The sequence below is a fragment of the Anabrus simplex genome, chromosome 1 (genome assembly GCF_040414725.1).
Source record: "Anabrus simplex isolate iqAnaSimp1 chromosome 1, ASM4041472v1, whole genome shotgun sequence".
In the NCBI taxonomy this organism is placed as follows: domain Eukaryota; kingdom Metazoa; phylum Arthropoda; class Insecta; order Orthoptera; family Tettigoniidae; genus Anabrus; species Anabrus simplex.
Window position 1 is genome coordinate 765,557,717 of NC_090265.1, and position 26,370 is coordinate 765,584,086.

At 41.5% G+C, this 26,370-nt stretch overlaps 1 protein-coding gene and 2 non-coding genes across 3 annotated transcripts in view; all 3 read left to right on the forward strand.

Moving 5' to 3' along the window:
• LOC136857502 (protein bric-a-brac 2) overlaps positions 1-26,370 on the forward strand; it is a 148,390-nt gene that overhangs the window by 114,873 nt on the left and 7,147 nt on the right. The gene's annotated exons all lie outside the window — the stretch shown is intronic.
• LOC136859354 (small subunit ribosomal RNA) lies at positions 19,027-20,952 on the forward strand. The gene has a single exon (XR_010858989.2). It is a non-coding gene; the product is annotated as a small subunit ribosomal RNA (ribosomal RNA).
• LOC136858901 (5.8S ribosomal RNA) lies at positions 21,355-21,509 on the forward strand. The gene has a single exon (XR_010858682.2). It is a non-coding gene; the product is annotated as a 5.8S ribosomal RNA (ribosomal RNA).

A 26,370-nucleotide genomic window follows, 5' to 3' on the forward strand; every position in this document is an offset into this window, starting at 1 on the left:
CATTTCGTCTCACCAGCTTTAAATAGTCTGGTAAATGGAACAGTCACTCTCCCTTCTTACATGACCAGGACTGGCACACACAAAAAACTTGCTGCCTTTCTTCCCATTCAGCTCTGCCGTAACTGGACTCCTTGATTTCATCAGCTGGTTTCTCAATTGTCTGTGGCTAACATCATATCTTTATTTCACTTCATCCGAGTCCAATTTTCCTGTGCAGCAGCACTGAGTGAAGCCAATAGCAGATGGTCATCAACATAAAGTTGGAGTCCTTCGTTCAGGTAAGCTTCACAGGTAACAAAATCGTAAGGCCCTGACACAATACCATGAATGTCACCAATACACACAGATGGGGTTGTGCCCGCAATACGGAAAACTATCCACATCATCATCCCTGATAACATTACAGACTAGATCACTAATTCACGCAGGAAGTTGTGAATTCAATTCAATTCTCTGCTAATGTTCACCTCTTTTCGCATGATGTGTGAAAAATATGCACACCAAGTTGAGTGCCTCAGAAAGTTGAGGCACTGGCCTTCTGACCCCAACTTGGCAGGTTCGATCCTGGCTCAGTCCGATGGTATTTGAAGATGCTCAGATATGTTGGCATCGTGTCGGTAGATTTACTGGAACGTAAAAGAACTCCTGAGGGACAAAATTCTGGCACCTCAGCATCTTCGAAAACTTTAAAAGTAGTTAGTGGGACGTAAAGCCAATAACATTATTATTAAAAACATGCACATTCTACAATTAAAAGTAGGTGCATCCTAAGCTCTCTAAAGAATCCTGCTTCAATTCTAGGGTATGTCCATGTTATCCTACCATCACAGATGACTTCATTAACTACACGTCATTATTTAACACTTGAAAAGGAAGATAGGAATACTCCAACTATCATGACAGCTACAATAACACTAAACTGCCTTACTAAATACCCTTAAGGCATTACGAAGAAAAATAAAATGCATGCATAAAAACAAGTGATCACCGGGCGTGTTGGCTGTGCGGTTAGGGGCGCGCAGCTGTGAGCTTGCATCCGGGAGATAGTGGATTCGAACCCCACTGTCAGCAGCCCTGAAAATGGTTTTCCGTGGTTTCCCATTTTCACACCAGGCATCTTATTCAAGGCCACGGCCGCTTCCTTCCCATTCCTACACCTTTCCTATCCCATTGTTGCCACAAGACCTATGTGTCGGTGCGACGTAAAGCAAAAAAAAAAAAAACAGTAATCTCACTCCTAGTTATTAAAACGCAAGCTGTGAATCATCATTTAACATTGCAACTATATACAGTTATTTACAAATTTGAGAGGCCATTTTCTTTACATAAACATAACACAAATTTTTGCAAATCAAACATATGAGATCAAAATACTATAAGCAAGTAGAGAAAGACCTCACAGAATTAGGATCACCAAATCTGCAGGTTAGGAATACAATCGTGGAGATTGTTCAGACAAGGGGATTTGAGGAAGACTTGGTCAGAGGAGCAGAAATCACAACAATCGATGAAAATGAACTATTGGGCAGCTAATGTTGATTCCGCATGGTCATATGTGACTCTTTCATGCAGAAGACAAAACCTTAGCTGAACTCCATTTTTGATAGCGACCGTCTTGCCAGCCCACTGGATGGTTTAGAAGCACATGATGACACTGTCTGAACCAAGGACTCCACCTTTATGTTGATAGCCATCTGCTATTGGCTTCACTCAATGCTGCTACACAGGAATATTGGATCACTGACAGTTAATGAGACAGATACAACTTCCTGTTGATAAACTTAACCATAATAGGTAGTATATTTGATCCTGTTTTGATGTCACTGATGAAGGGAATGCAATGAAAAAAACAAGTCCATTCACTCGTGGCTGAAATTACTTGAATAATTAAATTTATAGTGTCCAAAATAATTTGAAATCATTTAAGCTCTTCAGGCTTTTTCAGTCGTGAAATTACCAGCATTTCGCCCCAGTGTCGCAGTGGGCTCATCAGTTGGAATCCTACACCTTTCCAAGACGTGCTAGTGTGCCGTTGAGACACCACTGCAAGCCTCTTATGTAGGACAATGCAGTGATGGTACACTAGGGGAAGCATATGCCGCCACTTGTATAAATGCCTGCCTTTGGCCTTTATATAAAAAATAAGGTTCCTAGAAGGAAACCATTATTTAATTATGGTTTCCTTCTAGGAACCTTATTTTTGATCATTTGAAATCGTTAATTTGAAACAGCTTGTAGAATGATCTACTGCTTATTGAAATAGAAAAATGATGTGTACTTCAATGTCCCATGTTAAAATAAAGTCTAACAAAGAATCTATTGTCTTCAGCTGTGAACTAGGCTCTCACCTTCAACACACTCTCTCAGCACTCTGGTAAAAACAGGACAGTTGGTGTGGGCAAGGCCTGATTTTTATTGCAAGAAGACTACTCAAACTGGCTGGGATTCACCACCAGACATTGAAACTGCATTGTCCTCCTTGAACTAGGTATGTCCAACGGTTCCAACAAACTTCTTGTAAATTAGAAAACGGTCAATTAGCACACATTATGTTCTGAAAAATCTTCATTAATCAACAGTAATCTCTGCTGGCAGTTTCCTGCTGGAATGAGTGATTTTATATTGCTTGCACTGGCAAGCCCTGGGAGTCCCCTAACAAAATACTTTGCTACTTCAAAGCACATCTACCTTTTCTCACAATCTGGGAGTAGCATTCCTGTCTTCTATTGCTTCACACCCTAGAGAATACACTCGGAACACATTATGTATGGTAACTTGATCATAGGATCAAATATGAATTGGTTCTAAATATAACAGTTTTACCAGTGAAGAGAGAGTCTTACATCATACAGAAATGCAAATGGACACAATCTGTGCTGTTGGTTACTGAGGATGACCATATCCAAGGTAATTTGAAAGAATGTGGTGATGTTCAAGAAGTCTATCAATTGTAGAGAGATTTTCTTTCTTGTAGTACATACTTTCTGGAAAACTCATTGCCTTTGCTCTCTTTGTATTGTGATAAAATGATTATAATCTTTCCCATGAGAGAATCAGAGGAGGATACAGATAGACCAGGAGGCAGGTATCTAGGAAGGTCAATTTATTTAATTTCGTGTGGCTATTTCTAGCAGAGTGCAGCCCTTGTAAGGCAGACCCTCCGATGAGGATGGGCAGCATCTGTCATGTGTAGGTAACTGCGTGTTGTTGTGGTGGAGGATAGTGTTGTGTGGTGTGAGAGTTGCAGGGATGTTGGGGACAGCACAAACACCCAGTCCGCGGGCCACTGGAATTAACCAATGAAGGTTAAAATCCCCGACCCGGCCGGGAATCGAACCCAGGACCCTCTGAACTGAAGGCCAGTACGCTGACCATTCAGCCAACGACTCAGACATCTAGGAAGGTGACTCTCTGTGATGTAGCCAGGTAAATATTTGACAGAAAGAGGAGACTCTGCTGCAGGTGCTTGGAAACAAATCTAAGGAAGAGAGAAAAGCAGAACACTATATCTGTCTCATGTGACCTTGCGATTACTGTGAGGTAGTGGCACACACACATCATCTGGATCAGCAGCATACATCAGCTTGTGAATGTTAAGATATAGCAGACACATCTTTTTGTTGACCTCGCTTCTCCCCCATTGAACATGATTATCACATTGAAGACTGTGCAGGTGAAGTCATTAGACTGAGCATTTTAGTGCGTTTTCACATTTTTATACAAAAATAACAGATAACCTTACTTACATTCACAAACCTATTTTGGATTCAGCAATGTTTGAGGTATGTATGCATACCTTGTTTTTCAAAATTGGAGCAAAACCACTAACTTATATAAATAAATTTTTAAAACCTTTTTTTACTTTCAATTTTTTATTTTTCCAAGGCATGTTAAAAACCTGAAAAGTTGCATATTCACACACACTATGATACATTTATGAAACACAACATATAAACTAATTGTTGATAAATGAAAAAATACATTAATTGTGGCAATTGTCTCTAGTTGTCGGGCGCGCGAGATTATGCGGCTATGAAGCTGCCTCGGTAGTACCAACTTAGTATCATACATACATTATCATTATAGACTGTTATGCCTTTCAGCGTTCAGTCTGCAAGCCTCTGTGCCTTTACTAAACGTCGCTACAATCCTCGATTTGCACAACTTAGTATCATGACAGAATTAGTTTCCAATGATGTGCTGCTGCCTGGTATTCTTTTCATGAACTACAAGCACTGTGGAATGTGTTCCAGCACTCTGCTAACGTTTGTAGTACGTTGAAGCGGATTTGTAAGCAGTAGACCTCAGTGCCGCGTGTCGCTCATCCTCCACGGAACATTACCATCTACATACGGTACATGTCTCTCGTCTTTTGAATGCATTACCTGGTCCTTAGTGTCTCTTATCTGTCCTGAAATCCTCTATAAGTTGTTGCTTTCTGGGACCTCTTTGCCTCTTTCTCATCGGCCACCACTCCACTACTGACCAGGTGGCAGATTCCTTTACTTCTGACGTGAGCAGCGTACCAACCATTTCGTCTCTCAATAGTTCTTATAATACTTCTCTTCAATGACCTCTTCATTTCTTCTTCAGTTTCTTCACAGAAGATTGGCAACCATTGTGGAGTGTTGCCCGTATTGGAGTTGCCATATTGTCATACCACAGACAGATTTTCAGCATTCGGGATAATTTTTTCTGCTTATCGTCATTGCCGGGACAAAACCTCCTATGTGTAATATTTTAGGTTAGAACTTTGGCTGGTAAGGTTCTGTCATCTAAGGTGCAATATTGTGTGAATATTGACATGCTGTATAGGCTTTTGCGCGAACTGCGAAACGTAAAGAATTTCACCTTATTTTCTTGACACGGCATAAGCCCAAAAGCCTATATCATGTCTATAAGTGTTACCTCAGACTACAGGGGTAACACTAAACAAGGCACAAGCGCAGTTAAAAAGGGAAGGTGAGAGTACAATACACAATATAAGAAAACACTACACACTTGGAAAAACAGTAACTAGCCTTTGCGCGGATCTTCAACAAAACAAGTACGTAACTATCAGTAGGGCCAACTAGTGAATGACAAAACGGGAAGATGGAAGGGCTGGGAACCTACCAAAGGCATGGACATGGCTTAGATAGCGGATTCCGAAATGAATCACCGTGATCCTTAGTTTTAAAAATATTATTTACAAGATAATTCTACATATACATTCCAAGTTATGAGCTATAAGTTCAGTGATATACATAGGTTGTTCGTAGCAGTGTAAATTCAAATTACAAAATCAACTGTACATCTAGTTACCAATGCAGTAATACAATGCAATTTACAGGTTATCCAAAATCTAGCGTACCGTACCTAAAGTGATACAAAACTATCAGAGGCAAACCCCAAGGAAATACTATTAAACTACAATATACATATTTTAGTGAAACAAAACGGGAATGACTCGGAAACGAACAGGTAAGTCTAGCTGAAAAACTAAGGCGTCATAAGTAACTAATTTGGTGAATCTAGGTGAGGTTAGGGCAGACTCCTGTATGAAAAGCAAATCGGAACATTACGGAAATTTTAGCAGGAACGGAATTCAAGAGTGCTTACCCGAGGAGTGTGCCATCCCGAAAACCGGAGGGACGTCATCCAGATAGGCTGCTCGCAGACAGATAACCGAGACCGACAGAATTCAGGATACAGAATGCTTTCGAACACTGCCTCGCTCACTATATATAGGAATTACTGGCCTTGGAGGCAACCAATCAGCATGCACGTGTTCCCTATCGCCACCTAGACTCACCAATCACAATCTTACTTTCGATTGCGAACTTTGCCTAACATTCTAGAATACGCACGATCGCGAAAGTCGTATTTTTCCAGAATAAACAGAACACATACCAACAAAGTAACACACCCAGTACAAAAGTTATGCAACTTTCTAGATCTTTCCAGGAACTATAGACAGAATTCTACTATTTACAAATGCTTATGTTACAACATTATACAGTACAGGTTAGGTCATTTAATTATCTTATGCTCTACAAATAACAGTACAGGTTAGGTCATGATAAATGAAACATTATATGGTACTTCACCAATAAAGTCTTTAAAAAAATTACATTCCACTCATCCTACATAGTTCACTTGTAACAATAAGTACGGGCCGTGATGGCATCAACGGTAACATTGTGTGAATATATTGTCAAGGCATTCTGGCTCTTCATAATGTATGTGCTGCGGGTCAGTGTATCTCCAAAAATATTATCACATAGGAGGTTTTGTCCCGGCAACGGCGTTATGTTTCTACGTATCAGGCTGTATTTATAAGCTATAAATTTCATTGTTCCGTATTGAAGTGCAGTTATAAGAGTTTCCTTTACCTGCCTGCTTCCTCCAGCATGTAAGTATTTTGTTCTACAGCTGTGCCATCAGCCATGACATGTATATTTCACACTGGAGATAAGCCTCGTAAATAGTTTTTCTTTTCATTTTATTTTATGTTCATTTGTTCATTTCTAATTCTGGCTATCATTTCCAGATTTACTTCATTGCCTGAGATCTGCTTTGATTTGCTTAATTCAGTTTAAAGACAGAATCATATTATGGCATAAAGGTCACACCCATAACTTTTGCTGTTCTAATCATATGTATATATCTTTTAGTTGATGTCACATGATCTGCTGATGGTGGCTACTAAGTGGCTGAAACTAGTCTCAAGACTAATGTAATACCTACTATTACCGAGCTCGATAGCTGCAGTCGCTTAAGTGCGGCCAGTATCCAGTAATCGGGAGATAGTGGGTTCGAGCCCCACTCTCGGCAGCCCTGAAGATAGTTTTCCGTGGTTTACCATTTTCACACCAGGCAAATGGCAAATGCCGGGGCTGTACCTTAATTAAGGCCACGGCCGCTTCCTTCCAATTCCTAGGCCTATCCTGTCCCATCGTCGCCATAAGACCTATCTGTGTCAGTGCGACATAAAGAAAAAAGAAAAAAAAAACCCTATTATTTACTTAATACACTGACTGACAGAGCAAATGCAACACCAAGAAGGAGTGGTCAGAACTTTATGCCAATTGCAGGGTAGACTGACGTCACTGAGGTATGCTCATGATGTGAAATGCGCCGCTATGCTGCGCACGTAGCGAACGATAAATGGGACACGGCGTTGGCGAATGGCCCACTTCGTACCGTGATTTCTCAGCCGACAGTCATTGTAGAACGTGTTGTCGTGTGCCACAGGACACGTGTATAGCTAAGAATGCCAGGCCGCCGTCAACGGAGGCATTTCCAGCAGACAGACGACTTTATGAGGGGTATGGTGATCGGGCTCAGAAGGGCAGGTTGGTCGCTTCGTCAAATCGCAGCCGATACCCATAGGGATGTGTCTACGGTGCAGCGCCTGTGGCGAAGATGGTTGGCGCAGGGACATGTGGCACGTGCGAGGGGTCCAGGCGCAGCCCGAGTGACGTCAGCACGCGAGGATCGGCGCATCCGCCGCCAAACGGTGGCAGCCCCGCACGCCACGCCAACCGCCATTCTTCAGCATGTGCAAGACACCCTGGCTGTTCCAATATCGACCAGAACAATTTCCCGCCGATTGGTTGAAGGAGGCCTGCACTCCCGGCGTCCGCTCAGAAGACTACCATTGACTCCACCGCATAGACGTGCACGCCTGGCATGGTGCCGGGCTAGAGCGACTTGGATGAGGGAATGGCGGAACGTCGTGTTCTCCGATGAGTCACGCTTCTGTTCTGTCAGTGATAGTCACCGCAGACGAGTGTGGCGTCGGCGTGGAGAAAGGTCAAATCCGGCAGTAACTGTGGAGCGCCCTACCGCTAGACAACGCGGCATCATGGTTTGGGGCGCTATTGCGTATGATTCCACGTCACCTCTAGTGCATATTCAAGGCACGTTAAATGCCCACCGCTACGTGCAGCATGTGCTGCGGCCGGTGGCACTCCCGTACCTTCAGGGGCTGCCCAATGCTCTGTTTCAGCAGGATAATGCCCGCCCACACACTGCTCGCATCTCCCAACAGGCTCTACGAGGTGTACAGATGCTTCCGTGGCCAGCGTACTCTCCGGATCTCTCACCAATCGAACACGTGTGGGATCTCATTGGACGCCGTTTGCAAACTCTGCCCCAGCCTCGTACAGACGACCAACTGTGGCAAATGGTTGACAGAGAATGGAGAACCATCCCTCAGGACACCATCCGCACTCTTATTGACTCTGTACCTCGACGTGTTTCTGCGTGCATCGCCACTCGCGGTGGTCCTACATCCTACTGAGTCGATGCCGTGCGCATTGTGTAACCTGCATATCGGTTTGAAATAAACATCAATTATTCGTCCGTGCCGTCTCTGTTTTTTCCCCAACTTTCATCCCTTTCGAACCACTCCTTCTTGGTGTTGCATTTGCTCTGTCAGTCAGTGTATATTGTACTGAAAAGGTGGACCCTGTTGCCAGTTTATTTCTTATCACTATCAGCCTGTATTTGTCATGACCGAAATAGGCTACATTTTATGGAGGTTAAGACTTCACACGATTTCCTACCAAGTACCTCCTCTATGATGCATGCACATTCCAAAGGCCTGCAGTAGGTTCATTGATGAAGCCTTTAATCACCATCCTTTGACAGCATAAAGCAGCACCAGAAACACACAACACTTCACAACTAGCCAATGGGTTTTTAATTTCTTTCAATGCCAATTCCATACTCTCTGCCTTCATGTTGTTGTTTTTTTTTCCTCTGTCTGTTAACACTAATTCCAAACTCTTTGCAGTGCCAGCTTGTAATAGATCTTTCAGTTTCCACCAGCCGGGTGTTTATGTGGCTCCCAAGCCACATGGTGTATAGGGATAAGAGTTAGCTGATAAGGCTGCCAAGGAGGCTGTTACATTGCCCCCGTTGCCTTACAGGGTTCCATCCAGTGATATTCGCTCTCAGCTGAGAGATTTGGTTATGTCCCATTGAGAGATGGAGTGATAGGCCACCCTACTGCCAAATAAGCTGAGAGTGATAAAAGGAACAACAACAAAGGTAGGGAGGACTTCCCTTTGGGCTTTTCGGAGAGAAGTAGTAGTATTATGTCGTCTTCAGGATTGGCCACGGTATAGTAACGCATTCCTATTTACTGAAAGGAGAACCCTCTCTGGTGTGTACTTGCGGCAATCATCTTACCGTGGTACACATCCTTACAGAGTGTGTGGACCAGGCCGATCTGCGCCATAGTCTAAAACTCCCGAGTACCATCTCCCTCATCCTGCGAGATGACAAGCAGTCAGCAGACCTCGTTATCCGTTTTATGAGGGATAGTGGGTTGTTTTATCATATATAAATGTAGTATTTCCTAATAGCCTTTATATTATTGTATATTAAGTTTTATTCTATTGACTGTTTTACTATTTGTGTTTATCTATTTTAATGTTTTTTAAATATTAATTTGCATGTTATATATTATTGCATTTTATGACAATGTTTATTCTACCATAACTATATTTTCTATCATTTTATCAAAAAATAAGGCATTGCGAATTAGATCCAGTGATTATTTTTAAACTCCCAATCATTTTTCATCATCATTTCTTTTAAAGGCTCATCAGGGCTACAGCACTTTGGAGTTTGGTTTGTTTATTAACCTTAAGAAAGCATTTTATCAGAATCCAATGATCAAGCTTGACCTAGGTGTAATATTCGATACAAAATTACAATTTAAGACCCATATAGAAACATATACAACCAAGGCTATGAAATTACTAGGCATTCTCTATCACTTCACAGAAATTTCTGACCCCACTGCTCTTCGTCACTTCTTCCTCACGATCGTTCAACCTCCAATACTAAGCAGTTAGACAGAGCAGTGTCCTTCTTTGCTGCAATTGTAATGAACAGAAACCCCAAGTTCAGAAATCTGTCTACGCAGCAGGTATTAATGGCAATTAATGTGTCACCGCTGCACATCAGGCGACAGGTAGCTGACCTGAGTTTCCACCACGAGATCTTAAATGGATATTACCGCTCGGAACATCTTGTCTCACTCTTCTCTCTCCGCGTTCCTTCCCGCTCCACCAGAACCAAAGACCTTCTCCACATCCCCACACTCAGCACTCAATACTTCAACGATCTTTCCTAATCCGCCTCCCAACACTCTTTAACTATATTAATAGGAGACAAGAGCTTGATATAGCATCAAATAAAAGTGTATTCGAGAGGTGTGTAAATAGTATCTTAAGGATAAGTTGATGTGAAGGGATTATACCGCCATCTTGACCCACGACGACTTGGCTATGAACATGGACATTCTCATGGTTTTCGATTTGGACAGTTATTAGTAGGATGTGTACCTGATCTTGTTATATTTTGTTATGATTGTTATATTTTATTATGAAAGTTTACGTTTGTTAAATAGTCTGTTGACAGTGCAAGTGAAATTTGCTCAGTGTAGCTGTATCTTATGCTTCGTGAATAAATAAATAAGTTGTTGGATATTCTGAAGAGAAAATAAACACACTGGAAAGACCGTTAACAGTCTGCTAAAGGTTTTTGACGAGTTTTCTCTCTTTCCAGTCTGCTTATTTTCTCTTCAGAATATCCAACAACTTGATCATTGGATTCTGTCAAAATGCTTTCTTAAGGTTAATAAACAAACCAAACTCCAAAGTGCTGTAGCCCTGATGAGCCTTGGCCTACCAAGCAACCACTGCTCAACTCGAAGGCCTCTACATTATGAGATCGCACATGGTCTGTGTGAGTTTTCTCGTCTTTCTAAACAGGGGCAACTATTTCACTGTCGGGTAGCTCCTCAGTTGTTCTCAGCTGGGCTGAATGGACCTTGTACCAGACATCAAATCTGGGTGAATATCCTTGGCTTGGCCAGGAATTGAACCTGGAGCCTTCGGGTAAGCCCTAGAACACAGGACTGACTTAAGGTCAATGAAGACTATATTCACCGGGCTGTACCTTAAGACGACGGCCGCCTCCCACTCGCAGCCCTCTACTATCCCGTTGTCACTATTAGACCTATCTGTGTCGGTGCTATGTAAAGCAAGTTGTAACAAAAAAAAAACTATTATCCTCAGTGATTTCTTCATGCCCCTGTCCCTACTAGTAAGCACTCCCAGCTTATTGCACAGCCTTCTGTTTGATATTCTTAACTATCTGAGATAAGTACTATGATAATGGTGCACTGGTGTTTGTATCTCCTAGCATTTATCCGATTCGTAAATTTTTGGAAAATTAATAATAATAATAATAATAATAAATGGAGCCATAATAATTTCCAGAAAAATCTACTTAGTTTCATTGTAATACCTTCACTACTTGGGATTTCCTTAAGTCTCATCGATACCAAACTCCTCGGCAATTTTTCCTTTCTTTGAACACCTTGAGAACTTTATCCTTTATAAGGTAACATTTTTCATCCTTTGAAATGCTCTTCTCTTTCTCAAATAGTACAAGGCCTGTTCAAAAAAATAACCAAATTTTGAAAATGCCATGCAAACATGAAGTCGTAGGTGGTGCTGGATAGTGGTATCCTTCCTAATTAAGTGACCGTTTATGAAACAATCACCTATCACTGAGCACCTGTGTTAGTTTTAAAATGCATTGTAATTGTTGAGGTGTCTGAACATTTCAAGCAGCATATCAACATTCGCTTCTGCTTCAAACTAGGGGAAACTTTTACAGAGGCACCAAGTGATAAATATGAAAATGCAGTCATCACAGTGGTGCCAAAAATATTTACAGCAGGTCAGGTCGGACATGAAACTTTAGTTGATTTTTTTTTTTTTTTTTTTTTTTTTTAATATACATCAGCCTTCTTTTATACCATGAAATCTTATCTGAGGGTCTAAGAGTGAACCGCTGGTGTTTTGTCAAAACCTTGAGACTTTTCAGAAAGAACGTTGGCAGAGAAAAACTAGACTTATAGAGATTTAATTCTTGTTGCAATGACAGCAACAGGTTTCTTTTCTTCTACCAAAGACACTGCAGACTGCGATGCATTAAGATTATTTTATTGCATTAGTCCATTGAGGTGAGGTAAGGCCTTTTCAAATATGGATATTTGATTTTGATCAATCTGAGAACTGCAATACCTCTCTACCACAGAGAAGTAAGTTTTTCCAGATCTCACACTGTATATCTCTTAACTTGCCCCTTCAAGTTTCCGCACGTTCAGTTCCTCATCGCTATCGAAATCCAGACATTTTAAACTATCCTTGATTTCACTCTCAAAATTCCTAGGCTGTATGGTAAGTGGGTCTGCAATTAACTGCTTACAATATTTGTGAGTCAGAGAAAAGCTTCCCATAATGTTCATATAACTCCTAAATTGCGAGCTTTCTGGCACTGTAAAGCATAGAATTTGGGCTATCTATTGGTAAAGCAATTATTTGTTTACAGCACTCTTACTTCGTCATCTAAGAAACCTTGTGGAAATTTTAATAAAGAAGCCCATTGTAATGGATGAATCAAAATGGCCTGCCTTACGTTTATTTTCTGATCAGGCTTAAGAAACTCTGAGTTCACGAGTTTTGTTATACTGCTGTTTAACATCTTTTTTGTCAAGGGGGTTTTCATCATTGGATGTCAACTCCAGGTATTTAATTTTTTCTCTATCATCTTTGGAAGTGATTTGGATTCTGCCTGTGGTTCTGATATTAGATATAAGGTTTTTCAGGTATTTCGTCTTAGGCCTGACACTAGACACATCCCACTCTGGTTTGTAGAGGGAATGCCTGAAAAGCCTTGCATCTAATTTTTGAATTGCTCTATTGGTGGAAAAAATTCTAGATGCCTCGTTGGGAACTCAGTTTTTCCGATAATGACAGGTTTTAGCTTCCCATTTTCAGTCAATATAGAATTTGATTTAGCAGCATTCAGTTCAAGACCAATTTGATTTAAATAATGGTAGGCTGTATCAATCATTGAAGACTGAAGATGTTGAGTCTTCATTAGCTAATGCTGCTAGGCTACTCTGACCTTCTACAAGGTGCCATATTCTGTCCCATTTAATTCCTTCGATATGAAATTGATTGCCAATTTCAAGAGATGAGGTGAAAGTGGTGAACGTCGAGCTACATTTTTATGGGCAGGAGAAGTATCAGTGAGAGTTACTGCATTTAAAATAGCAGAGGGATGATGGGAAACAGGGAAGTGTTACAGAAGAGGGGCAAGTCAAGAGGAAAGGGAAACATAGAGTAGAGGATAGGGAGGAAATTGTGGAACAGGGTCATATGAGAGGGAGAGGGGAGGAGTAAGTAGGTTCTGCAGCCATCAGGAAAATTAAAGGAGAGGAGGGGATCTAATGAGGTGGATAAGGCTGAAGCTCTGGTCATGGGCATTTCTATCGAAGTGTGTGGAGGAAAGAACCAAGGTAGGATGTTATCCAGGAGTTAGTTTAAGGCAGATGTTGGAGGATGATATGGGATTTAAATGAGGCGATGAAGTGGCTATGTGGCAAATTGCGAATGAGATTTGTAATTTCTAAATGGCTTAGTAGTAGTTGGGGATCTATGCTCAGATGGCCTTTGCTTGAACTGCAATGGTACATATGCCATGTGGTTTGTTTAAAAGAGTTATAGGGAGGTACATTTAGGTAAAGGGATGGACTACGGAGTGGTGATGAGAGTACGGGAGCTCAAAGACATGAAGTTGTAGTGTTAAACTGTAGAACTATTGTAAGGAAAGGTATAGAATTAAGTAATTTAATAGATATATGTTCACCAGATATTGTAATAGGAGTTGAATCACAGCCAAGAAGTTATATTATGAATGTAGAGATATTCACCTGGAAATGGAGTATATATTGTAGAGGCAGGACAGGGAAGTAGGTGTGGGAGTATTCATACTGGTGGAAGGATAACTTGTAAGCTACAAAAAAGTTAAGGAAGAAAAACATGAAATTTCAGATGTAAGGCTCATCTCTAAAGATACAATACCGGTCAGAAGTTTAGTACCACATTTAAAAAAAAAAAAAATATCATCTAGAACCTAAAATTGTTATACTAGACCTCTGTAATTTTTTCCCTGAGCTCTTGCATCGAATATGATATATATCTCCTGATTTCATTGAGTTACGCCAAGTATTGTAGAAGTTATACATTTTTAACTGTTGGAGTGTCGAATCAGAAAGTCAGCATTTTTGGAAATATTATGCAATATATACTCTAATTAGTTGCAAGTATCACCACCAAGATTCTTTTGTAGACTTAGCAATAGGTGGGGATGATCTTAGTATAAATATAAACATTCCAAAAAATATGCGGCATCAGTTTTTTGTAGCAGGGTCCAAAGCACAGAAACAAACATATGTACATTATCATTATAGACTGTTATGCCTTTCAACGTTCAGTCTGCAAGCCTCTGTGAATTTACTAAACGTCGCCACAACCCTCGATTTGCAACTAGTGTTGTGGCCTCATTTAGTTCTATACCTCTTATCTTTAAATCGTTAGAAACCGAGTCTAACCATTGTTGTCTTGGTCTCCCTCTACTTCTCTTACCCTCCATAGCAGAGTCCATTATTCTCCTAGATAACCTATCCTCCTCCATTCGCCTCACACGACCCCACCACCGAAGCCGGTTTATGCGTACAGCTTCATCCATCGAGTTCATTCTTAAAATAGCCTTTATCTCCTCATTCTGAGTACCCTCCTGCCATTGTTCCAGCTTGTACCAGCAATTATTCTAGCTACTTTCATGTCTGTTACTTCTAACTTATGAATAAGATATCCTGAGTCCACCCAGCTTTCGCTCCCGTAAAGCAAAGTTGGTCTGAAAGCAGACAGATGTAAAGATAGTTTCGTCTGGGAGCTGACTTCCTTCTTACAGAATACTACTGATTGCAACTGCAAGCTCACTGCATTAGCTTTACTACACCTTGATTCAATCTCACTCACTATATTACCATCCTGGGAGAACACACAACCTAAATACTTGAAATTATTGACCTGTTCTAACTTTGTATCACCAATCTGACATTCAGTTCTGTTGAATTTCTTACCTACTGACATCAATTTAGTCTTCGAGAGGCTAATTTTCATACCATACTCATTGCACCTATTTTCGAGTTCCAAAATATTAGACTGCAGGCTTTCGGCACAGCCTGCCATTAAGACCAAGTCGTCAGCATAGGCCAAACTGCTTACTACATTTCCACCTAACTGAATCCCTCCCTGCCATTTTATACCTCTCAGCAGATGATCCATGTAAACTACGAACAGCAAAGGTGAAAGATTACAGCCTTGTCTAACCCCTGTAAGTACCCTGAACCAAGAACTCATTCTACCATCAATTCTCACTGAAGCCCAATTGTCAATGTAAATGCCTTTGATTGATTTTAATAATCTACCTTTAATTCCATAGTCCCCCAGTACAGTGAACATCTTTTCCCTCGGTACCCTGTTATATGCTTTCTCTAGATCTACAAAACATAAACACAACTGTCTATTCCTCTCGTAGCATTTTTCAGTTATCTGGCGCATACTGAAAATCTGATCCTGACAGCCTCTCTGTGGTCTGAAACCACACTGGTTTTCATCCAGTTTCCTCTCAACGATTGATCGCACCCTCCCTTCCAAGATGCCAGTGAATACTTTCCCTGGTATACTAATCAATGAGATACCTCGATAGTTGTTGCAATCCTTCCTGTTCCCTTGCTTATCTCTTTCATGCTCTGTGGGATACCTACTTCCCACTAATGTTTTTGTGAGATTAAACCCACTGGGATGTATAATTCCCACAGAAAGTATGTGCTGTCATCTAGCGAAGAGTCCAGGAAACGTGAAAAAAATTATAGCAATGAAGTTCTTTGACTCGTGTGTCTGTCAAACATGGATATCTGACCAAGAAGGCTGTGAATTGATGTAAACAGAGGTGAAAGAGCGCAAAATTGAAGATATTTCATCCTTACTTCTGAAATCCATGTACAGGTATGTTTTATTCAATTTTTATGTATTGTTAGTTTATCTTTAGATGTGCTACCATCATATTAGATCATAAATAATGAATATCTATAGAATTATAGCCCATTTAGTTAGTGGGAAATATATTACCATTAGTCTGCTCATATGCCATGAGCACGTGTTACCCGATTTTTGTTACAGTCATATATACGTTTAAATTTTTATAAAAGATCATATATTTATCTCTAAAGCATATATACTTAGTCACCTCAAGTATCAAACTATGTGGATCATTTACTATTATCCCAATATATTTTCCTTTATTATAACCTTTGTATGACAAATGTGAAATATTTTCAGATGGCTCGGAAAGGGTTGTCAGATCTACTATTACTGGAGACTTTGTATTCTCTTCCTGATGGTGATGACGATGCTAAGGAGGAACAAGATGAAGGTGCAGTGGCAAAGATGGCTAATCTGTTTGAATTCAACTTGATGGTACTTGAAGAATACTTTGATGAGTCCACAGCCGGTTATGGAGGGGAGACTCAACTAACTTGGAGTCACTGATCAGCTGACATTTAGGAAAGAATTGGCTCTAAAGCTAATTGATGGCTGCATTCAAGAAAGCGGAGAGGTATAGTGGCGTTCTAGGTACCAAAGTGAGGTGTTACTGGAGTACCTGATGACATTCGTCTGTCACAAGTAGGTATTCATATTCCAGCACAGGGCAAAGACTGGTGTAGATGTAGGCAATGTACAAAAATTGAGGAGAAACGCTCAAGATTATTTGTTTGGCGTGTCGAGTACCACTTTGTGCAGTCCCTTGTTTCGCTCAATTTCATGAGTAGTACTCTACCTACTGAGCCAAAACATTCGGACTATCAGTTTGCAGCACTATAAACATTACAGTGATGGTTGAAAATTGATTACGATCTGTGTGTCAAGTTGTTACTCTTCTTTTTTTGGAAATGTATTGGTTTTATGTTTGAGAATACATGTACATATATTACTGTGTTATTATTGTTTATTTCTGAGCATCTCCATACCATAATTATCAATTTGAAATGCTAATGTAATCACAGCATTATAGCACGGAGGAGACCACTGGGACATATATTTCCCACAAATGTTTTTTTTCAGAAATGACTCATGGAAAAAATAGACAATGTCCTGCTCCATTATATGGTTCCATTTATTGATGTTCAGCAGCAAATTTCGCTAAAAACATTAACAGAAATAATTTAGTCACGAAAGGGTTATAGATAGGTGCAATTAATGCTTTTGTCCAATCTGAAGGTACCTTACCAACACTCCACGCTAATTTTACTACTCTATGAAGCTATTTCATCCCTGCCTTCCCACTATACTTCACCATTTCAGGTCTAATTTCATCTATTCCTGCTGCCTGGAGTTTTTTTTTACCATCCTTTCCACTTCCTCAAGCATAATTTCACCAACATCATTTTCCTCCTCCACATGAGCTTGGCTGTTTGCAACACCACCAGGATGATTTCCTTTAACATTGAGAATATGTTTGAAATATTCCCTCCACCTCTCCAGTGATTCCCTAGGATCTATTGTAAGTTCACCTGAATTACTCAAAACACTGTTCATTTCCATTTTTCCTCCCTTCCTAAGATTCTTTATTACTGTCCAGAAAGGTTTCCCTGCTGCTTGACCTAGCCTTTCCAGGTTATTACCAAAATCTTTCCATGACCTCTTTTTGGATTCAACAACTATTTGTTTCGCTCTGTTTCTTTCATCTACGTATAAATCCCTGTCGCCTCGGCCCTTGTTTGGAGCCATTTCTGATAAGCCTTCTTTTTATGTTTACAGGCTGCTCTCACTTCATCATTCCACCAAGATGTTCGCCTTTTACCATCTTTACACTCAGTTGTTCCTAGGCATTCCCTTCTGTTTCTACTACAGCATCCCTGTATGCTACCCATTCACTTTCTATATCCTGAACCTGCTTACTGTCTACTGTTTGAAACTTCTCACTAATCATATCCATGTACTTCTGTCTAATTTCCTCGTCCTGGAGATTTTCTACCCTTATTCGTTTGCAGACAGATTTCACTTTCTCTACCCTAGGCCTGGAGACACTTAGTTCACTACAGATCAGCTGGTGGTCGGTATTATCGAAAAATCCACGACAAACTTGTACATTCCTAACAGATTTCCTGAATTCAAAGTCTGTTAAGATATAGTCTATTATGGATCTGGTACCCCTAGGCTCCCATGTGTAGCGGTGAATAGCCTTATGCTTGAAGAATGTATTCGTAACAGCTAAACCCATACTAGCACAGAAGTCCAGAAAACGCTTCCCATTCCCATTAGCTTCTATATCTTCTCCACATTTAACAGTCGCCCTTTCCCAACTCTCGCATTGAAATCGCCGATTAGCACTATTCTATCCTTGCTGTTGACCCTGACCACGATGTCACTCAATGCTTCATAAAACTTGTCAACTTCATCCTCATCTGTACCCTCACATGGTGAATACACTAAGACAATTCTAGTCCTAATTCCTCCAACTGACAAATCTACTCACATCATTCGCTCATTTATGTGCCTAACAGAAACTGTGTTGCGTGCAGTGGTATTCCTGATAAAGAGCCCTACCCCAGACTCTGCCCTTCCCTTTCTAACACCCGTCAAGTACACTATATAATCTCCTATCTCCTCCTGAATGTCACTTACTCCTAGCACATCCAGATGCATCCTCTTTGCTGACTTTGAGAGCGGCAGGCTGCCTGCCCTCGACTGCAATGCTGTGAGCCTCTGCAAACCCAGTGTTCATGCTCATATGCGGCGCTCAGTAATGTTGGTAACCGCTCGCCCTTGCTCGGGCATGAAAATGTAGTATCGTACGCCTCTCGTACGGTCCTGCCGGCCTCGGCAGCGGTCGAAGTGGAGATGTGACGATGGATGGTGAAGGGACCCGATCCCTAGTGAAGGCACGCCCAGCCGGGTGAGAGCCCGTGCTCGGCGGCCTATGAAATTTTAGTTGGCGGCCACTCGGTCGGCCAACGGAGCAAAGCAAGTCTGTGTCCCGCAGGCCGCACTCGTCGGCGGCGGGCTACGACGCTCGGTTTCGGCTCTCGAGCTAGCCAGCTCCCTGGTTGATCCTGCCAGTAGTCATATGCTTGTCTCAAAGATTAAGCCATGCATGTCTCAGTGCAAGCCAAATTAAGGTGAAACCGTGAATGGCTCATTAAATCAGTTATGGTTCCTTAGATCGTACCACTTTACTTGGATAACTGTGGTAATTCTAGAGCTAATACATGCAAACAGAGTCCCGACCAGAAGTGGAAGGGACGCTTTTATTAGATCAAAATCAATTGGTCGGCTCGTCTGATCTGTTTGCCTTGGTGACTCTGAATAACTTTGGGCTGATCGCATGGTCCTCGTACCGGCGACGCATCTTTCAAATGTCTGCCTTATCAACTGTCGATGGTAGGTTCTGCGCCTACCATGGTTGTAACGGGTAACGGGGAATCAGGGTTCGATTCCGGAGAGGGAGCCTGAGAAACAGTTACCACATCCAAGGTAGGCAGCAGGCGCGCAAATTACCCACTCCCGGCACGGGGAGGTAGTGACGAAAAATAACGATACGAGACTCATCCGAGGCCCTGTAATCGGAATGAGTACACTTTAAATCCTTTAACGAGTATCCATTGGAGGGCAAGTCTGGTGCCCAGCAGCCGCGGTAATTCCAGCTCCAATAGCGTATATTAAAGTTGTTGCGGTTAAAATGTTCGTAGTTGGATTTGTGTCCCACGCTGTCGGTTCATCGCTCGTCGGTGTCTAACTGGCATGGTTCATGGGACGTCCTGCCGGTGGTGGCGAGTCGAAAGCACGCGGCCGCCGTGGTTATCCGCGTGCGGTTCCTGCGCGCCGTAGGCGGACCCCGATGAAATCCTACCGCGGTGCTCTTCATTGAGTGTCGAGGTGGGCCGGCACATTTACTTTGAACAAATTAGAATGCTTAAAGCAGGCCAGCTGCGCCTGAATACTGTGTGCATGGAATAATGGAATAGGACCTCGGTTCTATTTTGTTGGTTTTCGGAACCCGAGGTAATGATTAATAGGGACAGGCGGGGGCATTCGTATTGCGACGTTAGAGGTGAAATTCTTGGATCGTCGCAAGACGGACCGAAGCGAAAGCATTTGCCAAGTATGTTTTCATTAATCAAGAATGAAAGTTAGAGGTTTGAAGGCAATCAGATACCGCCCTAGTTCTAACCATAAACGATGCCAGCTAGCGATCCGCCGAAGTTCCTCCGATGACTCGGCGGGCAGCTCCCGGGAAACCAAAGCTTTTGGGTTCCGGGGGAAGTATGGTTGCAAAGCTGAAACTTAAAGGAATTGACCGAAGGGCACCACCAGGAGTGGAGCCTGCGGCTTAATTTGACTCGAGACGGGAAACCTCACCAGGCCCGGACACCGGAAGGATTGACAGATTGAGAGCTCTTTCTTGATTCGGTGGGTGGTGGTTCATGGCCGTTCTTAGTTGGTGGAGCGATTTGTCTGGTTAATTCCGATAACGAAAGAGACTCTAGCCTGCTAAATAGTCGCATCCGGTATCCGTTCGTGCTACCGGCGACAACACATCTTCTTAGAGGGACAGGCGGCTTCTAGCCGCACGAGATTGAGCAATAACAGGTCTGTGATGCCCTTAGATGTTCTGGGCCGCACGCGCGCTACACTGAAGGAATCAGCGTGTCCTCCTAGTCCGAAAGGACCGGGCAACCCGTTGAACCTCCTTCGTGCTAGGGATTGGGGCTTGCAATTGTTCCCCATGAACGAGGAATTCCCAGTAAGCGCGAGTCATAAGCTCGCGTTGATTACGTCCCTGCCCTTTGTACACACCGCCCGTCGCTACTACTGATTGAATGATTTAGTGAGGTCTTCGGACCGGTGCGCGGGATCTGCTTCGCGCAGTTTCCGATGTGTCTGGAAAGATGACCAAACTTGATTATTTAGAGGAAGTAAAAGTCGTAACAAGGTTTCCGTAGGTGAACCTGCGGAAGGATCATTACCGAAATTGTTTTTAACAAAAAACATTTCGAGGAGGAGGAGTCGGACGGCCCCGCGCGGTCCTCTTCTCCGGCGAGGCTCCCTCGGGGAGCGAGACTCCTGCCAAGCCCGCTGTTGCGAGCTCAGGCGAGTCCTGTTTGTACTGTGTAAGCGGCGGCGGCGGCCGTCGCCGACAGGGGGAGTGTCGCGGTCTGCGTCTCCCACGACGCAGATGTTCGGCATTGGGTACCTACCTCCTCGCTCAGTGGAGGGTACCCGTCGTGGCTTCGGCCCGGCGGGAAGGTTTTAAATGAACGCCACGCCCATGCTCGAAACACTTCTTAGCTCTGTGATGAGAAACCCATGAAAATGATTGCTTCTCCTCCACTCACCATGGAGAGAACGATCGAAAAATGAAAAAAACAACCCTGAACGGTGGATCACTCGGCTCGTGGGTCGATGAAGAACGCAGCAAATTGCGCGTCGACATGTGAACTGCAGGATACATGAACATCGACATTTTGAACGCACATTGCGGTCCATGGATTCCGTTCCCGGACCACGCCTGGCTGAGGGTCGGTTGCTAAAACTGACAGCCAGTTCTACCTTCTTTCTTCCATAAGCCCCATTAATATTGATAGCTCCCCCATTGAATTCCATTTCGTTCGCCAAGTTGTTTCCAAGGAGTCCCTCGCCTGTCAAATGGGAGTGGGACTCCATTACTCCCATAGGTCTGAGGCTTGCTTAAAATGTTCTGAGCTCGGTAAATTCATGAAGCAGGATGCTACCCTACTTGCACATAGTCCAAGTGAGGATCTCTCCTCTAACGGGTTACGGACCACCGGTGAATTGTATAGTCCTAGCCGCCTAAGCACAAGGAAGGCCATGACTCAGAATATGTCCGAGATGCCCACTCCCATTCCATAGCAACTGGTATCCCGACTCTCAGGACCATTTACTAGGCCACTCAGCTGTTGCCCATGGTTCACGAACTAGGACGTGACAAATGGATGTTTGTGAGAATGAACTTTTTGAAATCATGAACCACTTTGTTATGAAATAATAATAATATTAATACAGTTTTAAAGTTTGTAGTGAATGTGAAACTAGAATCAGAACACAAATAACCGATACTAAATGCATCACAAACACAACACTTCATGGTCCTCATTATCATCATTTTCACTAGCGCATTCCATGGCTAGAGGTTCAGATAAAACTGTCTGCCCACTTATGGCCTGAAATCTAACAGTTTTATTAGGTCTTACTGATTCAAGGTCAATTTTTGCCTTCCACCTATGTATCTTGGCACTAGATGTTGCAAAACATGTAGGAACTCTGCAGAAATGTCAAATGGTATTCGCCCTCAATGTGACTTGTAGAAAATGGTGGCCTTCCAAGATTCCAGTGAAGAGTATGGTACTTTAAACATCAGTTCCCAGCAACCTATTGAATATTTCATCATTGTAACTGTACAGGAAGGTGCATCTCAACCCCGTGCATTTAAATGAAGCGCCTTGAATAACACTATCTTATCATATTAAAATTGAAACATCTGGTAGAAGAAGTTGGGACGTTGATCAAAAGATGTCACTACTAAAATGATAGAGTAATATGTTTCCTAAACTGACTGGATTTCTTTTGTTTTGTTCTGGTGAATCACTGGTTGCAACAACTATTTCAAGGAATTTGGACTTTCCTCCATAGATGCCTCTATTAAAGAACTGATGTCATGCACTCTGGTGCAAAGTGGAATAACTAGAAATTTAAAGAAATTTTGTGTTTATAGGTTTTTGGAACTGAATTGACTTTCCTTATTTTTCTTACTTCTAGGTTTGCAACACTTCTTACTCATCCTGCCAGCTTGGGAGTCTGGCCAATCATAATTTTTGTGTATTTAATTCTCAGCTAATCATAGGCTTCTTGTAACTTTTTTCTGTCCAATAAAATGAGAGGGTGTGTCTGGATTTAGTCCAGAGCATTCTCGAATCTTCCTCTCGGGTATAAAATCTGTCGCTTTTTCAAGTTAACTTGTCTTATTGATCATCGCATTACTGAGTGTGTTGTGTTAAGAGAGCAGGCGGCAGCCTCACCCATCGGCAGGCAGAACATCAGCTAAGGTAATGGCCACCATTTTTTAAATCTGTAGTTATCTCCGCAATCTGACTCGAGGGGAAGGTTCCAGTCTTTAACTATGTAACCGTCTATTTTCTAAAATGTAAACTTCTTTCTTCTCATGTGAAAGTTCAAATAAGTTAAAAGTACTTAACTGAAAACCGGGGATAGAGAGTGCGTACCCGCTTGAGTTCCCCTTCAATTAATCTTGAGGTGACTATGATTTTGTAACCGTTTTTCACTTGTAAATTGTTAATAATCTTTTCCATCTAGTCACCTCAGTAGTTTGGGATTAGCTTCTGCACCATTGGGGCGCAAGCCTAAGTAGGGTTTTATCCTTGGTTTTCAAGGAGCACAAGTGTACGCCTCCATACATTTTTGAGTTTGGGCCAGTAAGTTAACCTGTTCTTCTTCACGAAGGCCTGGTGGTATAGGTACTCGATACCCCTGTATTGTTTCTTAAATCCAATTGCTACAGTCTTGTCAAATGTATGTTGTGCCTAGAAAGGCCAGAAATTGTAAAGTATTATGCAAAGGTAAAAGTTAAAAGTTGCCTTGAGTAGGCCGTAAGGGTTTGGGAGCGCAGCCTCTTTAGTAGAATTTGTAGAGCATGTAAGCTCTTTTCTGGTAATGCAATTGATATTTGTGTAATATTGAGTGGTGCCTGTGGAAGACCGTAACTTGTAACCGTTGGAGCAAAGTGCTCTTGAAAATTTTGTTTTGGGAGATTTATCTCCTTGTCTACCTAACTAAATGCAACATTAGTGATGTTGGGACCTTTGTAAATGATGGGCTTGAAGCTCAAAATTGTAACTTACCAATTCTTGGTTTTCTTGTTTGTTGAGTTTGTACCACAATTGCTATGTACCTGAAATCTGGTTCTTTCACCAAGTGAAGAGTTTTGTTAAAATTTAAGATCTGAAAAGAAATATAACCTTTATTTTAAAGTTTAAATTTAATCTTTGACTATCGTAGATAGACCCATTCCAGCCCGCACCTTCTTTCACCTGTGCGTTCCACGGAATACCTCGGAACAGTAACATTTACCATGTACATCAACTTTTTGTTTGGTAGCGAGGTTGGTGATACCATTAAAGGTTCATAATCTTCAGCTACAAAATGACGATTTATGCTTTGGGCCCATTTGAAACTGAATATTAGAGAAACCAGAGAGGCATCTTTCTGTGAATATTCATATATATCGTGGGCATAAAGGACAGCTACAGCAGGTTCACTGTATGGTCAGCAGATGTCAGGAATATGCATACATGCTGACATCTCTAAATCGACGACAGTTTGTTTCAGGCCTTCGTGGCTCTCAAGAACTTTAAAAGTAAACAGCCTATGGTTTAAAGCAATTGTTGAGTGTAAAAGCAAGTATGTGCCTTTAAAGGTGGTTAGAAATGGGGAAGATCCACTATTTTATAAACAGATTAAGAAGGAAGTGCAGGTTAGAAAGATATAGTTAGGAATGGTTATGGAAGTAAGGCGAGATTGAAGGAACTTACAAGGAAATTGAATTTAGCAAAAATGTCGGGTAAGAATAACAGATGGCAAACATTATTGGCAATCATATGAATTTTAGGGGAAAATGGAAGGCTATGAATAGGTACTTCAGGACAGAAACAGGTTCCAAGAAAGACATTCCAATAATCATTAATGAACAAAGGGAATGTGTGGTATATGTGAGGATTTACAGAAGCCAGAAATATTCAGTCGGCAATATGTAAAATGGTTGGATAGGAGGATAATGTGTCAGTGGAGGAGGTTGCTAATTTTGGCAAAATAGTGAAATTTACCTGTAATAATAAAGATATTTACAAAAATATAAAAACTTTGAAAGCTAGAAAAACAGCTGGGATTGATAAGATTACTGGGAATATGCTAAAGACAATGAGTTGGAATATAGTGCTGTATCTGAAGTATTTATTATTGGTTATTGTTTGTACAATATGAAGGAGCTATACTAAATGAATAGAGAGTTGCTATAGCAGCCCCAGTGTACAAGGGAAAGAGTGATAAACATAAAGTTGATAATTATGGGCCAGTCAACTTGACGTGTTACATGTGAGCTCTGGGAAAGCATTCTTTCTGATTGTATTAGAAACATTTGTAAAATTACTATAATAACTGGTTTGACAGGAGGGAGTTTGAATTTTAGAAAGTTTTTTCCAGTAACGTTCAACTTGTAGGATTCTAGCAAGAAAGAGCATATATTTTAGATTCATGGGGTAAAGTGAACTGTATCACTATCGACCTTTTCAAGGTTTTTGATAGGGTAGTTCATGGAAGTCTCTGCTGACAAAAATGAGGCCTTTTGACTAGACCAAAGAATGGTTGATAGGGCCACTAAATTTCTAGAAAGCGATACTCAAAAAATTAGACTAGGTGAAGCATCATCTGCACAGAACAGTATTATTGGAACTTTGTTTCTTTATGAATATAAATGATATGAGTAAAGACCTGAAATCAGAGATAAAGCTTTTTACAGATGATGATATACAGTTGTAAATTAGTTACAGGATTTTCAATCTCAACAAGGTTGTGAGTTAATAAATGGGAGGAAAAGTCAGTCTGTACGTTTCACCAAGAGGAAATGTCCTCATGAATTTTAATTACTATGCTGATGGGGTAAAAATGCCTCACTGGGATCACTGTAAGTACTTCTTTGGGGTAAATAAAGGTTATATGGTTAAAAGAGTATTTAGGAATTGTAGAAGGGATGTAAAGGAAAGGTCATATAAGTCTCTGGTGAAACACCAATTAGAATATGGTTCCAGTGTATAGGGCCCTTACCAGGATTACTTGATATAATTGGAAAAGATCCAAAGGAAAGTAGCATGATTTGTTATGGGCGATTTCCTACAAAGTAGTGGTGTTAAAGAAATGTTGCAAACTTTGGGCTGGGAAGGCGTGGGAGGAAGGAGAGGAGCTGCTTGACGAAGCGGTATGTTCTGTGTTCAGTAGAGAGATGGCATGGAATGACATTAGGGGACGAATAACCTTGAGCAGAAATTTCAAAGGTAGAAAACATCTTGATATAATGATAAAGTTGGAATATAAGAGGACAAATTATGGTAAATATTTATTTATAGAAAGAAGAATTATGGAATGGAATAAATTCATTCAGTAAATGTCCACGTTCTTTGAAATCATTTACCTGGGTGACAGCCCTGAATGTAGGTATATCCTTGGTATGAGTGGCGGCATCTATTTCACTTTTTACAGAGTTATGTTTTAGGAGAGAAATTATTGAAGATTTTTGCCACTGAAGAATAGTTGTCGTATTTAAGGTCGATTCTAAGTGATCATGGTCAATTGTATC